The sequence below is a fragment of the Polypterus senegalus genome, chromosome 9 (genome assembly GCF_016835505.1).
Source record: "Polypterus senegalus isolate Bchr_013 chromosome 9, ASM1683550v1, whole genome shotgun sequence".
Taxonomy (NCBI): Eukaryota; Metazoa; Chordata; class Cladistia; order Polypteriformes; family Polypteridae; genus Polypterus; species Polypterus senegalus.
This window is the reverse complement of record NC_053162.1, coordinates 147,852,643-147,870,956: the sequence shown is the minus strand read 5'-3', so window position 1 is coordinate 147,870,956 and position 18,314 is coordinate 147,852,643.

Genomic DNA, 18,314 nt, shown 5'->3' with positions numbered 1-18,314 from the left:
TTAGATCCACACCTGCGTCATTTGAAAGGGAAAAGTGGAATGACGATTCCCTAAAATTTGCCCGGAATGCTATTGTTGTCCCAGGCAGCCGACAGGCTGACAATTCCATGCCACGGGAGCCTTTTTTTGTTCTGGAAAATGATCTGTTATATCGAGTCGTGACACATGACGGCAAGGTGCGGAAGTTGTTGCTAGTACCGCGTACCTTTCCGGCGGGAGATTTGCGAACTAGCTAATGCCCACCTCCTAGGCGCCCACTTCGGGGCCAAGAAAACCTTGGAGAGGATAAAGCTCCATTTTTATTGGCCCGGAATTAATGAGGAGGTCCGACGTTTCTGTCAATCCTGCCCGGAATGTCAAACCCCGTCAGATACCTAGGAGGGACCGTGCTCCTCTTGTTCCCATACCCCTAATTGATATTCCCTTTGACAGGATAGGGGTGGACTTAGTAGGACCCCTGGAGCCCTCAAACCGTGGCCATAAATATATATTAGTCATGGTTGATTATGCGACTCGATATCCAGAGGCGGTTCCACTGCGCTCCACTAACACAAAAAACATTGCACAGGAATTGGTCAACCTGTTTTCTAGAATGGGTATACCCAAGGAAGTCCTCACAGACCAGGGTACACCCTTTACCTCGGATGCGTTCAGGGAGGTTGCCAGGTTACTCCGTATTAAGCATCAGAAGATGTCTGTCTATCATCCGCAAACAGACAGGTTGGTGGAATGTTTCAACCAGACTCTTAAGCAGATGCTACGCAAGGTAGTTAGCGCGGACGGTAGAAACTGGGATCAGCTCTTACCGCTCGTGCTTTTTGCTTACCAGGAAGTACCTCAGGCCTCTACGGGTTTCTCCCCATTTGAACTATTATATGGACGTCAACCCCGGGGCTTTTGGATATAAAAAAAGAAGGTTGGGAAGCTGAGGCCCTACCCTCCACGAATATATTAGAGTATGTGGCGCAACTGCGCGACAGACTAAATAAGATTAGACCCCTGCTAAAAGATCACGTGACTTGTGCGCAAGCACGGTGTTACAATCGTAACTCGACTCTCAGGGAATTCCACCCTGGGGACCGAGTGATGGTGCTCGTATCCACCTCCCATTCTAAACTATTGGCTCATTGGCAAGGGCCATACGAGGTTAAGGAAAGAAAGGGGCTCACCGATTATTTGGTTAAACAACCGAATCGTCGACCGAGCGAGAGGATATACAACGTAAACTTGTTAAAACCTTGCAGAGACAGGGAGGAAGCTCCCGACAGCTGTAGAACCCTCTCCCTTTTCGCTTGCACACCAGTCCTAATCCTCGGACCAGAGCTTACGCCCTACAGCGACAGGAGTTAACCCAGACGATCCTGTCTGTTCCCGAAGTGATGAGCGAGTCACCAGGCCGTACTTCGCTGATTGAGCAGGACATCGTCACAGATCCCGGAGTAGTAGTCCGGGAGAGACCCTATTGCCTCCCGGAAGCAAAAAGCGCAGAGGTAGAACTTGAAGTTCAACGGATGTTGGACATGGATATTATTGAAGAAATTCATAGTCCCTGGTCCAGTCCTATCGTTCTCGTTTCCTAGCCCGGGAGATTCTGTAACGACTTTAGACGTCTTAACCAGGTCTCCAAATTCGATGCCTACCCGATGCCCAGGATAGATGACCTCATTGAACGGTTGGGTACGGCTCGTTATTTGACTACCCTTGACATGACTAAAGGGTACTGTCAAATTCCCTTAACAGCATCTGCCAAAGAGAAAACTGCCTTCAGTACCCCTAGTGGACACTGGCAATATAAGGTCCTACCATTTGGGCTACACGGGGCACCAGCGACTTTTCAACGTATGGTGTACACAGTGCTAAAGCCCCACCAGTCCTATTGTGCAGCTTACTTGGATGACGTAGTCATTTATTTCGGCACCTGGGAGGAACATCTATTGCAGGTATTCGCTGTCCTCGCGACGCTAGCGAAGGCCGGCCTCCGCATCAATCCCCGTAAATGCTTCTTTGGCCTGAAGGAGCCCAAATATTTAGGGTACCTAGTGGGATGGGGACAGGTGAAACCACAATGTTCCAAGGTAAAAGACAATTTGATGCAGAATCGTATTTGATTTATGATTCTGATTATGCTGTCTTTTGGTTGGCTATCACTTGATTTTGTTTTATATATATATATAAATATATATATCTATACTAATAAAAGGCAAAGCCCTCACTCACTCATTCACTCACTCACTCACTCACTGACTCACTCACTCACTGACTCATCACTAATTCTCCAACTTCCCGTGTGGGTGGAAGGCTGAAATTTGGCAGGTTCATTCCTTACAGCTTCCTTACAAAAGTTGGGCAGGTTTTATATCGAAATTCTACGCGTAATGGTCATAACTGGAAGCAGTTTTTCTCCATTTACTGTAATGGAGATGAGCTTCAACGCCGTGGGGCGGAGTTTCGTGTGACATCATCACGCCTCCCACGTAATCACGCAGTACATAGAAAACCAGGAAGACCTCAAAAAGCGCTGAAGAAAACATGCATTATATAATTGAGAAGGCAGCTAAACAATAAGAAGCGAGCGAGTGACATATACAACCCTGTTCATGAGTTCTGCTACTGAAACAAAGCACGATGTAAACCTACACTTTAAATTAAGTTCATAGACAGGCTGCGCTGGCGCTTGTAATTTAGTGCCTGCCCATATAAGGCCGTCCGTCAGCGCAATCCAATAGCAAACTGCCACTAAATATTCACGGGTGAAGGACTGTGCTTATGGAGAGGAAGATGAGATGGTCAGGGTGGTGTTTGACACAAACTCAGCGAAACTGCGAGAGAAAGTTTTAAGTGCCAGGACTAAGGTAACATTAAATACAGCCATGGACATAGCACGAGATGGCACCAGCACAGCTGGGAACCTTCGATGCATGTACACCGAGTGGCTCACGGAACTGACGCAGTGCACAGATAAAAGCAACAGTTCCAAAGAGCTGAACAAAACCGAATTACACAATTGAAAAGGCAGCAAAAATATGAAGCGCCTGATACATACAAGCATATTCATAAATCCAACTACTGCGGAAACAAAGCACACGTTGGAAAAGTCAATGTCCCGCTAAAGGAAGACAGTGTAAAAACCCGTGCATGCAGTGTGTCAGGTCTCAGATAAAGAAGAAGACGAGCTGTTTATTGATGCAGTAAGAAACGAATCGATGAATGAAACCTGTCATCTTTACAACGATTGACAAACACGGAATGTAACTTGAACACAACACATCCTACAAATACGAACCTGATTGAAAGAAATAATGATAATCAAATCCTTGATGACAGCAACACTCAGTAACACTCACAAAACAAATACTGTATATTGACAGTCATGTTACGCTATTTTTAAAATGTTCCCTTTTCTTTTCTAGCTTTTTAACACACTACTTCTCTATGATACGCTGGTATATATATATATATATATATATATATCCCGATCTACATACTCGAATAATGGATACTTTATTCGCCATCAATGATTGTTTTGGTAAAGCCATACTCAGTGTATTCATTAGATGAACGGTAAAAAGTAAGAGGAGGGAGGATGACTTATTGAGGCATGCAGGCTGTAGTGCGCGTCAACTCTATCTGAATTGCGCGATCACATTTGAAAAATATATCTTTTCAAGTTCTATTTAGTCCATATGTGTCAAACTCAAGGGCAGGGCCACATCCGCCCGGCGTAATTATATCCGCCCGCGAGATCATTTTATATACTGTATTATTGTTATTAATGGCCCGGGTATATGAAGGTAACACAATAAACTACAGATCCCATAATGCAGCGCTTCAGCTGCCTTGCCAACACTTACGCGTTAATCAAGTCTAGCTTATGATGCTGCAAGTTATTGCGGCTAGCTCACACGATGCTGAAGAGAAAAGTTGATTCTGAAAATAGAGCCTTTAAAACCGATGGGAGGCTGAGTATATGTTTACTGAACCCGTGTCTCATTTGTGGAGCTAATGTGGCTGTAATTACAGAATTTAATCTAAGACGGCACTATGAGACAAAACATCAGGGTAACCTGAATGCAATGCAGAAGATACAGAAAGCAGAAGAATTAAATAAGAATCTGACACTTCAGCGGACGTTTTACCCGTGCACAATCACAAAGTGATTTCAAGTGAAGCTGCTTTTATGGGAGACACAAATGCACCAGTGCAATTTGCCCCACTTTCCCTGTTGCCAAGTAATGTTAAACCAAGTCGTCACTACGGTGTTCCCAAATCGCACTTTGCTGATAAACTGAGCGCACTGAGTTTGCACGGCGCTTTGGTGACTTTGAAGAACAAAAAAAGTCCGTCTACATGCGGCTCGAACCTTGTGCATGTTTGGTAGCACATATCTGTGTGAGAAGCTCTTCTCAGTGATAAAGACTAACAAAACAGCACACAGGAGTCGCCTCACTGATGAGCACCTGCAATCCATCCTGAGAATCTCCACAACACAGAACCTCACACCAAACAGAAACGAACTTGTTGCCAAAAAGATGCCAGGCGTCCAGCTCTAAAATGACATATGAGCAAAGACAACTGAATGATTTGATTTGTTATTGCTGAAAGGAACACATTTTATTTATATTTCTAGGTTTTGTTATGCAGCATGTTCATATTTGAATTTGTATAATTTTGACAGGATATATTTTTATGGAGAGCAAAATCTTTTGGGATATTTAAAATCTAAGTTTATTTTTTATATAAAATTACATAAGAGTAAAGAAATTTGAATGTTTGTTCTTTTAACGTTTACTTTATTTCTAACTTGTATAATTTAGACAGGATATATTTTTATGGAGAGCAAAATATTATAAGTTGTTTAAGGTTTGAGTTGATTTATTCACAAATAATATTCCTGTCTGTTTTACCATTCCTACCAAAGATATTTCTGTCGACTAAATAAAAATTCCTTCTATTTAAAATTTAAATAGAACTTGAACAAATACGATAGTTCATAATATCCACGCAGACTTGCACGTAAGAGCGGGAGTCATCCGTTTTAACAAGCAGCGTATTGCACTGATATGAAATAGCTGTGTGTGTATATATGTAGATATGTATGTATATGTATGTATATATGTGTGTGTGTATATTTATGTGTATATGTATAGATATGTATATATATATGTTTGTGTGTGTGTGTGTGTGTGTGTATATATATATATATATATATATATATATATATATATATATGACAGCAACACTCATCACTCACAACAGTGACAAAACAATTACATTGACAATCATGTTACGTTATTTTCAAAATGTTTCCTTTTCTTTTCATTGCTTCTTTAACACACTACTTCTCCGCTGCGAAGCGCGGGTATTTTGCTAGTATATATATAGTCACACACGTGCGAGTAGGGGGCCATGGACGGACCTAAGTGAGATCGTAAACTCATATGCCAGGAGGGAGTGGTGAGGTACTATCCTTTCTCTCTTTGTTTCCTACAGAAAGAAAGACGCACCGCCGCCATGAATCCACGGTCATCAGTTCCCGCACTACGCTACTTCCGCCCTTCCTCTGTCTTCTCCCTATGACGTCATCGATCCCACCATCCATCTCGGCTCCTACCCAGCATACACCTCTACTTCCAGTCCCTTCTTCATAAATTTCCATCTGTCGCCATCTTTGGACAGTCAATGTGATAGTGTGAATACGTATTGACTGAAACTTGCAATTTTTGTGCATATTTTGGATTTTTTACAGTATACAGGGCCGGAAACCCAAACCTTTATGATTTTTGTCTATTTCTTTTACATAATCCTCTTCCACTCTTCCATGACAACATCACGGAACTGGAGGATGTTAGAGACCTTGCACTCCTTCACCTTCCGTTTGAATAGAGTTTAGGTCTGGAGACATGCTTGGCCAGTCCAGCACCTTTACCCTCAGTTTCTTTAGCAAGGCAGTGGTCGCCTTGGAGGTGTGTTTGGGGTTGCTATCATGTTGGAATACTGCCCTGCGGCCCAATTCCTGAAGGAAGGAGATCAAGCTCTGCTTCAGTATGTCACAGCTACAATGAACTGTAGCTCCCCAGTGCTGGCAGCACTCATGACGCCCCAAACCATGACACTCCCACCACCATGCTTGACTGTAGGCAAGACATACTTGTCTTTGTACTCCTCACCTGGTTGCTGCCACACACACTTGACACCATCTGAACCAAATAAGTTTACCTTGGTCTCATCAGACCACAGGATATGGTTCCAGTAATCCATGTCCTTAGGCTGCTTGTCTTCAGCAAACTGTTTGCGGGCTTTCTTGTGCATCATCTTTAGAAGAGGCTTCCTTCTGGGATGACAGCCATGCAGACCAATTTGATGCAGTGTGCGGCATATGGTCTGCGCACTGACAAGCTGACCCCCCCACCCCTTCAACCACTGCAGCAATGCTGGCAGCACTCATACGTCTATTTTCAAAAGACAACCTCTGGATATGACGCTGAGCATTTGCACTTAACTTCTTTGGTCGACCTTGGCGAGGCCTATTCTGAGTGGTACCTGTCATGTTAAACCACTCTATGGTCTTGGCCACAGTGCTGCTGCTCAGTTTCAGGGTGTTGGCAATCTTCTTATAGCCTAGGCCATCTTTATGTAGAGGAACAATTCTTTTTTTCAGATCCGCAGAGAGTTCTTTGCCATGAGGTGCCATGTTGAACACCCAGTTACCAGTATGAGAGAGTGTGGGAGCGATAACAACAAATTTAACACACCTGCTCCCCCTTCACACCTGAGACCTTGTAACACTAATGAGTCACATGACACTAGGGAGGAAAAATGGCTAACTGGGCACAATTTGAACATTTTTCACTTAGGGGTGTACTCACTTTTTTTGCCAGCGGTTTAGAAGTTAATGGCTGTGTGTTATTTTGAGGGGACAGATAATTTACACTGTTGTACAAGCTGTACACTGACTACTTTACAATATATCAAAGTGTCATATCTTCAGTGTTGTCCCATGAAAACATATGATAAAATATTTACAAAAATGTGAGGGGTGTACTCACTTTTGTGAGATACTGTATATGTCTCTAATATATATATATATATATATATATATATATATATATATATATATATATATATATATATATATATATATATATATATATATATATATATATATATATATATATATATATATATATATATATATATGTGTGTGTGTGTGTCCAAGGGAATGACAGGTTGTGAGAAATTATAAAAGTTGTGAATCCAACCATCCCTGTTTACTTCAAAGTCAAAGAAAAAACAAACAATGGGTGTTTTGCATCAAGTGAGTAAAGCCATGAGGGAATTCCGTCTAATCGACTCCTCAGTCATGCTTTTATAGACAGATTCAGTTGCCATAACTGGGTGGTTTCTCTGCATTGTGACAACACAGATAGCAGCAGTGCCCCCTACAGGCCCACAGTGAGATTACACACTGGGAGGAGCCTGGAGGGTGATCCTCTGACTCGCATGTGTGACTAATATATATATATATATATTTGAATCCAATACCAATTTTCCATCCAGTAGACAGTAGTCTGTCACTTAAGGCTGGAAGGTGCTTTGATTAGTCAGTCACATTTTTGTTGTCATTCTTTATGATAAGAAACCCTCCAGGACAGGAAGTATGAACTCCTGAATAAAAGAGTAGTATTGTCTTTGTAAGTCAAATTCTTTAGGACAACAAACGTACTATTCTCCTTTACTTCTAAAACAAACGGATTTATAATAATACATGATTTTGTTTTTAAATTACACCCCTGAATAATTTATAGCCAGTGTACAGGTGTACTGTTTATCATAATTATTTCTTAGTAAGTATCATTGTCATAAATTCCAATTTACCTAAAACAGTTCTATGCGTTTAAGTATCTTGGCACATTGTTATTTAAAATCATAAATAATGCTGGCTTTAGATGTTTGCATGATAATGTTTTAAAAACAAACAAATCCAGCATGACTTTGCAGTTTTGCTTATATTGTTTACCTCCAAATTTAAGATTAAATAGTTATATTAACAAGAGAAATTCAGTCTCTGACAAAATATTTGACTTGTAATCTTGTTTTTTCTTAAATGAACGCACTGATATGTCACACTGCATTAAAGTAGGACATTTATGTATAATACATAATATTTCCTGCTGCAGAGAGCACTGAAATGTTTCAGTAAACTTGCTTTAGAAGACTTGATCAATAATTCAACATGACATGTATAATACCCTGGAAAGATGCCTCAACACTAACGCTTCTTTGATGAGACCAGTCTCTGGGACATTTGTATTCTTTGTGTTACATGTTTTTAAGTATATTTTTAAAAGCCATAACTCTTTATTAATTAATACTATGGTTGGACTTCTTTTAACATGTAGACTTCTGTTTAATTTTCTTTATGTGATTACTTTTTAAATTTTGTGAAATGCTAACACCTGCAGAAATTAGGCTGAGCGAAAATAAAGCTTTCTGTTGATCATCTGGACAATTTTTAAATGAATAAAGGCATGGGCAGTTCAGACATTAATTGAATAGCCTGTTTGAATGCAGTGTGGCTGAGACTGATTAAGTAATTCCATCTTTTTCTTTTGCACCTTATCCCTCTGTCTTGTCTCATTTTGTTCCCAAAAAGACCAAAGGGCTTCCAATGCACATTCCTCATGTAGCAGGCAAGACAGAGCCCATCACATGATAATTAGATTTTTCTATAGACCTGCTAAGATAATGTCTTTAATTAAGATTAATACATTAAATGAACGAAGTAATGATTTAACTACCATTCAGAGTTTTCCCAGGCCATTTGATTTGCTGAACTGAACAGAATTGAGACTCATTGCTTAAAACAGACAATGCATTTTTATCAAAACTATCCAAACATATAAAGGCTGACAACTGCTTTGGCATATATGCCTAAATGTTGAATATTACAGGTTTTTAAAAGATTTCAATTTAATTTTAAAGTTGATCGTTCTAAGAAAAATCAAATCAGTTAAATAAATGTTGTATCAATAGCTAGCACCAGGATATGTTAGGTAGAAATTTCACCATCAATAAGTCAGTATTCATTGTATCCACTACCGTGAACAGCATTTAGTATCAGAAGGCTCTTCACAAAACAAACAAATTTATAATACATCATTAACCTGTCAATTGTATTATTGTTAAAAAGTAAAATTGCAGTGCAAGTAGATAGATGGGTTGGGTTTTCTGAAAACAATTAATCATAGTGAATAATGAACACTCTAAAGAAGGATGTGAGAATAAAACTTGCCATTTTTGCAATGGTTTCCTGGAGGGCTTTGCTATTGAATACTTAGCTATGTGGTTTAAAGTGCTTCTTTCTTAAATCTTTCCTATCATAAGCATGAAAAATTGTCACTGGAAAACTGAACAATCGATGCACCAAATGTCAAATAAACTTTTTTCTGTTACTCCTGAAAAATACACACACATGTTTAAAATAAATTCTAGCAAACCATCAATAACACATATAAAATAAAGTAGGAATTGAGCATAAACACAACAATTCAAAGAAGTATGAGCAGTGTATTTAGTAATTTGAAAATAAAAACAGATGTCACATATCAAGTAGCAAAGGAATATTGCCAACATAATTCATAAACGGTTTAGGTGTCCTTGTTGTCTGAATCCTTTTACACCAGATTTGCAAGGGTTTCTTACTTTATCTCCTTGTTATTTTCATCATCTTCATCATGGAGTAGGTTATGACAACTACACCTTTCAAAGATTTGATAATGAAGTCTATTACAGCACTATCCTGACTGTGGGTGTCAGTGAATTTACTTGTACCATGATGAATAGCCTCTGACTATTCTGGGTAGAACTTCACACAAGATACAATAAAAGAGCTCTCCGTGAATAACAACCAGATCAGGTGGGCTGTTAATTTCAAACAATTTTACAAACCACCTTAATAGAAAGGTTTTGGGGAAAAGCTGATAATTAATTAATAATCCTAAATTGAAGTTGACAAAGTACTTAACATTACAGTGCTTTTGGGAAACTCTGCCCTGATTAATAAATGCTCATAGGTAAGACAGGTTCACTACCTTATTGTGCACAAAACTATTCATCCACTTATCTTTATAGTCAGTACAGGTTTTTGCATAAACTCTGAGACATCAGGCTATGCAGTTAATCTGTTCTGTAATAGTTGAAATCATAATCTCTTCTATTTCCAAAACGTTATTGGTGTTATTTGTAGTTATATTCTTTTTATGTCAGTAACAGACATTCATAACAACTTTAAAGTACAACAGGGTATTAATATAACTAGGCTATACAAAGGAAATTACTTGATTAATGGATAACCCACTTCACCTTCAGAAATAGATGAAAGGAAGCTTGGATTTTGCTACATGCTTTCCTGGGTACTTAGTACATGACAATATCTATACTCCACGAAGTATAGATAATAGTACTCCATGAAGTATACTAAGCCCCCTTCTCGACAACTTGATTGCATGGCCAAACATAACACCATTATTAAATTTGTCGATGACACCATCATCATAGGACAAATAAAAACAATAAAGAGGAAGCTTATATAAAAGGATTTTTACCTGATGACAAATTGGCACTAGGAGAATAATCTGACCCTTAATTTCAACAAAACTACATTGCTGGTCACCACACTTCCATCCAGAGTGGAATAGGTGTAGTCAGCGTTCAATCAGACATCACAGGATAGCTCACATTTCTGGGTATGTTCTCACTAACTTCAACAAATGCGCAGTAAACTCTAACCCTAAACCTAAACCAATCCCTAAAGGCTGTAATTGATATGAAAAGCACATATAAACAAATACATATGTTTATCACGTACAAAAGAGTCAAATCATGAAACACATATAGTGTATGTGCTTTTTTAGATTGAATAGAATAGTTATGAGTCGACCATTTAATTTTTGATATCAATCAATTCTAAAGGCAAAAAATAATCGCCTCATACATTTCACTGCTATTTATTCTTTATTGCCATTAGTAAAGCACTTATTGAAAGATAATTCAAGATTCTTCCAGGTTGTATTATCACTATGTACATTGGAAGTGTCTTTGCAGGTGTATTGTAAGTGTGACATGAAATTGTTTTGCAATGTGAGAATGTAGAACTTGTTTTGTAATTTATGGTCTGCACTTCGATTAGGCTTTCTTTACTTTCCAACACAGCAAAAACAACTAAACAAACTGGAGTGTAAATTACACAATACATTAACACTAGAATTACCAGAGCCTACGAAAAAAATCGTAAATCCGTCCCACCTTAAATTGCTTCTTAAAATCGTTCACAGCTCTCCACCAGCGTCTTTTGTCATCTAAATGTGCTGATAAAATCAGGCAGCAAGCAGCCGGCTATTCAATCCCCCCACCGACTTAGAACATGCACAAACTTCTCCCAGCTCATGCCTTGATTGATTTTCTGGGAGTGAAGTGGAGTTTTAGAGTGGAAATAATAGATCGTTGTTTTGAACACACGCATTTCATGTCTGTTCCATTTCTACAGTAATCTGTGTAAACACATTGTTAAAACAGAAATGTTTTTTATATTCTAGTAGTAGATGACAAAATGTAGGCATAAACTATATAATGCATGAAGCCTGAAGTATCAGATAAATACTTTCACAAAAGGTACAAATCTAACACAACAATTGCGCTTTTATTCAAAAATATAACTGCAGAAACAAAAAGCCGCCTTAACATGCGACATTGACACCCATCTATTATGACTGCCTCCGTGGTACAATAGAATCAGCTGCCTACTGGAAATCAAAAGGTCGCGAGTTTAATCCTGCACCACTCCGTTTTGAGAAGTAAACTGCTCTTAGTCTTACTATTTTAGAATAAAAACATACATTTGATTTCAGTCTGTAACAGATGGTGTAATTTATGATGAATTTATAAGACTTTAGGCTTTAGGAAGTAAGTAAATAAATAAAGGTAAATCGTGTCCTAAAATGATTTCTTCAAAACGTCACATATATTTGACTCTTTCTTTTTTTAAAATGTGCGTTGATCACCGCCAGCATGTTGTAGCACACCTGCATGTTCTTGCGCGCACTGAATAAGAGACAAATATACAGTCTGACTGAGAGAATCAGACTGAAAAAAAACAAACATTTAGAAATGCCATACTTTTACAGCTAATCGGACACTGTTCGTTTTCAAATAATATTGCATTTGTGCGATGATGTTTTCACATATATTGTCTATTTCTTTCAGGTGTGCAATAGAAACCACAGCATAGAGAGAAGTGTGTACATACAGGAAAAGGCGATGGAAAAAAAAGATGATGCAGCATCAACAAGCTTCAGTTCTTTATTTACCTTTAGTTACCTTTATTTATGTACTCACTTCCTACAGCGTAAAGGCACATGTAAAATGCAGAGCTTCCCATCATTTTATGACACGATTTACCTTTATTATTTACTTACTTCCTAAAGCCTAAAGTCACAAGTAGTGTGCAGAGGGCATGCTCAAAAATGTGTGTAATGCCATGAAAAGTGCCTGCTGACACTTTAGTATGCAAGCAATGGTATGTGCATTCTTGCTCCGATGTAGAAGGGAGCTGAGTTTACCTCTGTTACAGCGCGTCTATGTGAAAACAGCAGTGTCAGATGTGGGGGTGGGGTGTGTTTGGGCTCGTGAATGCGACTGAGATAATAAAATTGACTAAAAAAAAAAACCAAAGCTAACCTTTACAAGTATCATAAATTACACCGGCTGTTACAGACTGAAATCAAATGTATGTTTTTATTCTAGAATAGTAAGACTAAGAGTAGTTTACTTCTAAAAACGGAGTGGTGCAGGATCGAACTCACGACCTTTTGACTCCCAGTTGGCAGCTGACTCTATTGCACCATGAAGACAGTCATAATAAATGGGTGTCAATGTCTCATGTTAAGGCGGCTTTTTGTTTCTGCAGTTATATTTTTGAATAAAAGTGCAATTGTTGGGTTAGATTTGTACCTTCTGTGAAAATATTTCTTTGATACTTCAGGCTTCATACATTATATAGTTTATGCCTACATTTTGTCATCTACTACTAGAATATAAAAAACATTTATGTTTTAACAATGTGTTTACACAGATTACTGTAGAAATGGAACAGACATGAAATGCGTGTGTTCCAAACAACGATCAATTATTTCCACTCTAAAACTCTACTTCACTCCCAGAGAATCAATCAAGGCATGAGCTGGGAGAAGTTTGTGCATATTCGAAGTCGGTGGGGGGAATGGAATAGCTGGCTGCTTGCTGCCTGATTTTATCAGCACATTTAGATGACAAAAGACGCTGGTGGAGAGCTGTGGACGATTTTAAGAAGCGATATAATGTGGGACGGATTTACGAGTTTTTTCGTAGGCTCTGGTAATTCTAGTGTTAAATTTGTTCATGGTAATGTATAGTATAATCTGTCTAACTTGCTCTTGTGCAGTTAGGCAGTTGGGAGTTAAAAATTATGATATGAATGCATAAGTACAACAGTATTCTACAAATTTCTGTGTATATATACTATCATAATAACTATTTTATTCATGCCCTGACAAGAGTAATCATTTCTTCCAGTATATACACACAGTATATAATGTATTGTTTAATGTATATGCAGATTGCATTATATCAATATATATAGATAGATAGATACTTTATTAATCCCAAGGGGAAATTCACACAGTCATACACCCATACAAACATTTATTAATGGTTTAGTGTTCTCTTCTGCGTTTTGTTTTGAATATTACTATTCACTCTGGACTCAAAAACAAATGTGCTATACACCAATAATAAAATAAATTTAATAAAAAATTTAAAAAAATTTAAAAATTCAAAAAATAAAAACAAACATACACACAGGTGTCAAGTGCTTTGCTTTATTACTTTGCCATATTTCAAACTTGTTGCACTTTCCAATTTTTTATGAGTGTTTCCTTTTTCAGTTATATGAAACCTGCTTGGTGCATAAATTGATGTAATATATTCAGAAACTACTGCAGGACTGGTCTGCTTTTATATACTGCCACTCAATATTATTCCTCTCCTCTTAAACCGCCCAATTGAATCTACTTACCTTTTGCCTTGGGGATTATCTAATTGCTTTATTTATGTCAATGAAATCGGCTCAGTGTAGTTTAAACATTGACATTATCCTCCTGTCATGCAAGGGATCTCTTTTCATAAAGTAGAACAAAGAAATCTGGCCTGTGTAGTCACACCAAAGAAAATGAGAATAACACCTGGGGATTGCTCTTCAAGCTTCGAAGCTTCCCAGAATTGCATAAAAGATTCTAAACTCTTTTTTTTTTTGTTCAGAGTCCATGATGAACATAACACTTACATTCTGGTAATGTTCCCTTTTTAACTTGTATTTTACCTATTACATGTAATTCTGTATTTGGCTTGTAAAACACTCCTTAGTATGCTTCAGGTAAATAGTAAACGCAGTGTTGATGTATTTATTGCCAACAGTGACCACTTTTAAAAGATTAATGATCATAACTCTAGCTCAGAATAAATTATGAACTAATCATTAGTATTTGTGTTCACTTAATTTGGGAATAAATATTATTGACTACTGATATATTAGAAATAAAAAAGATAGAAGATCATTAAGACCAAATTCTTTCATACAATTGATTTTGTTCTGATTATAGATGGTTAAATTATATATTAAAAATGATGATTGTACAAAAGTCGTATATTAAAGAAAACTTACCGTAATTAACACTGATCCAACACAAGACCTTCATGTCTTCCAGTTATATACTAACAATACGGTATTATAAAATGTCCAGGAGGGAAGGGTTGCAATCGGTAGAGTATTTCTAAAGTGTTGCTTCGAATGTTACACTATAACTAAGACCTTCCAGGCCAGTCAAACTTAGATCCTGCAAGTTCACAGTGGCTACAGCATCTGTCACTTTATTAATTGTTAATACTAATTACTGCTGCAAATGAAGCAAGCTATGTTGTCTTGATTTAATTGACTCGTCTTTTAAGATTCAGAGTCCTTAATTGATCTTTTTTCCTTACAGTAGCAGTCAAAAAATAATGTGATGCAAAGCAAACCACAACATATAAGTAGCTAACTCGATCCTATTTGCACTTACAGAATGTGTCCATCATACAATATCTGTCTTTATAAAATATTTGAAAATGAAATAGTTAAGGTCTGAAAAATATTGGGTCTAATCTGGGACACAAAACATGCACTCAGGAAAAATGAAAATCAACTATTTTAGACACATTGGGTCAGTTGCAGAGTACCTGATATAGTACCGTACAAACAGCAGATCATTAGATTGAAATGAATGTTGCTGTAGTTATTACAAACATAATTAACTTTGAGCTTGTGAAAAGGCCCTGAAATCCATTCCTTACACAAATCCATTATAGTGAGAAATATACATTAGTAGAATTGTAACCCAAATATGTAGATAGTAGAGAAGCTCCAGTACTTGTCATTTATTATGCGCCTAGCTTTTTCTAATAATCAAATGAATCACCAAAGGGTATAAAATACATAATCCAAGCATGGACAATATTCAAAAAGAATCTCTCATCACAGTGCAAACTGCACAGTAGCACACAAGCTCTTTGTAATATACTGTATATTGGGAGGCATCTAATAAGAGAACTGGAGGAGACCCACAAAGACACTTCCATGGCAATCCACAAAAATACGACATGGAAGAAACTGGTAGCATCTTTCAGTGCACTCTTTCCTAATTGGCAGCCGATTAACATTACACATGTAAGAAAATTTATGGAAGTGGATTAAAGAAGCCAGAAAGGCAAAGGAAATAGAAGAAGAGTCGGGGCCAGTGAAGGAACAGCTGGCATTGTTGCTCAGAAGTTTTTTTTTTTTTACTGAAGATTAATGGTTACATGTATGTTGCTCTGTATTTTTCCATTTCTTGTATTATGCACTATAATGCATCACTTGTGTTTTTGTCTGTAGAATTGAGTTAAATATATTTAATGTAGTATCGCTTCAGTACAAGTATAAATATAAAATATAGTTTCCGTTTTTTTTTTAAATGTAATTGAAATGCTTTTTTATGTTCCTAACAGTCCTTATGATGTGTGCGGAATTTATTTGGTAACATTAACCACCACATTAAGTCCACTCAGCCTGCTGTCTGCCTCCAAGAAGCACAGTGCAACAACAATTAGTCTTAGTCTTCATCCATTGCTGGTCCTCAACTCTGGGGTATACTGCAACGGGCTAACCAGATTAGTCTTGTTACTGTAAATATGAACCAAGAAAAGCAGATGGGATCATCTTGAGCTAATAGCACACTGCAATTGACATGGTGTTGAATAATGAGAGCACAAACAAATCATTGAGTTAAACAACATGTTTAAATAATGACTGGCTTCTAATTAAAAACATTGGTGTGAAAATGTTAACAACCAACCCCTTATCCCCAACATCTCATTATTCCTTGGTTGCTGATTGAAGTGATAAGAAACAATAAAATAGGTTCTGAATTTTAAAAATCAAGTTTGACACTTGGGCTACAAGGAACTGCTGGTAGGAGTATTTTTGATTTTCTTTCCTCCATTACCTGTAGATATTTATGAATTATTTTTTTTAAAAAGAATTAATGTTGCCATTTGTTTGTGTTTAATCAAAAATATCTGTGGTTACGCATGTATGTTGTTGTAAGGGTTAGTACTTTATTTTTAACATACTGTTGTTATGAATGTGTGTAAAAGTTCTGAGCCTTTGATCGGTGATACACAAGAATACTTTTTTTTAACTAGTACTCACTACTTTTATTTTTGCATTCAATACAATATTTCAAAGTGCAGCTGAAAATGGGTAGAACAACAACCTCTCATGTAAAGCAATACAGCCAGAAAAGTTTTTGGAGTGGAAGGTAATTTTAAACAATTACTTTATTCATTTTTATTTACTCCAGTCAATAAATAAAAAAATGCAGTTTTATGCAGGATATCACTTGGGTAGTTTAACTGGGGTTGCTGCCATAAGTCTCATGGGCAGCTTCACCCTACTCCTCAATTCTGAACACCATAGAAATAAATTTAGAAATTTCACTCTTTAATGATATTCTTTGAGATGCACTGATGTCTTTTTTTTTTTACACAGCCCCAGTTTAAAGAAATTTCAAATGCTCCATCATCAGCACTTTATCAGGCAAGCTTGCTTGTCAGCAAAGCCATTTACAGTACGTCTGGACCTTTTGTATTTGTGCAGTGAGAGAGCAAATTTATTTTTAGTGGCCATGTCTGTCTTGCATATAATAATGCCAGGACAGGCACTGTGAGATCATTAAAAAAGTAGTATTTTGGAAGTTCAGATGTAGTTTTTAGGAGGAACGATATTAACTGATATTTTTACTGTTCTCTCATGTTCTGTCACTTAGCCATTTTCTTACCTTTACTTTTGATAAAGATAGCTACTATTTCCAGCTGATATACAAATTCTACAGGTCTGAGGTAACATCAATATACAACATTTTATGTGATATGTGTCATTAAACCTGATTGATAATTGAATTTAAAACTCCACATTTTAATTTCATTTGTCCTTTGCCTAGCTCATTGCAGAAACACTTGCCAAATTCTCTGGTAAATCTGGACAGGGCAAAGTATATATAATAGGCAGTCTAAGTGGTTAAATCATGTTGGACCATGAGTCCTTTACAAAAGAGACTTTAGTGTTTAAGAACAGCTATGTCTCAAGAGAGGTTGAATGAATTGGATATTCTCTCCATTGAAAAGAAACTAGCAGAAAATTTGGGATTATGATGGTTAAACAGGAGAGATATCTGAAATGAAAGTTAGGAAATTAAAACTGTGAAAATAATCTGCTATGATTTTCACAAAATGACTTGATATTTTGCATACAAGACACCTATATTTTAATGACTCATAATGGATTGATAGGGAGTAAGTAGATGGGGATGAAAATGTAATTAAACATGAATAAGAGATGGTAGGATGGCTGTAGTATACAGAGATTTATAGTACATTGTTGGTTGTTATTTTTCAACATTTTCTTTCTAAATTAAATGACCAAGTAACTTACTCAATATTACTTACTTTTCATATTTAGCTTTATATAATTTAGTTCAGTTTTTATGCTGTCTAATGATGAATACTGCTCATCTTATTTTTTTTTCTCCAATCTATCCTGTTATTTACTATACATCTTGTTACTAACTACAGTAGATTGGATGATGGCAGGGAAGGCACTCAGAATAAATAAAGACTGATTGATTGCCTTTAAAAGTTAAATCTAAGTG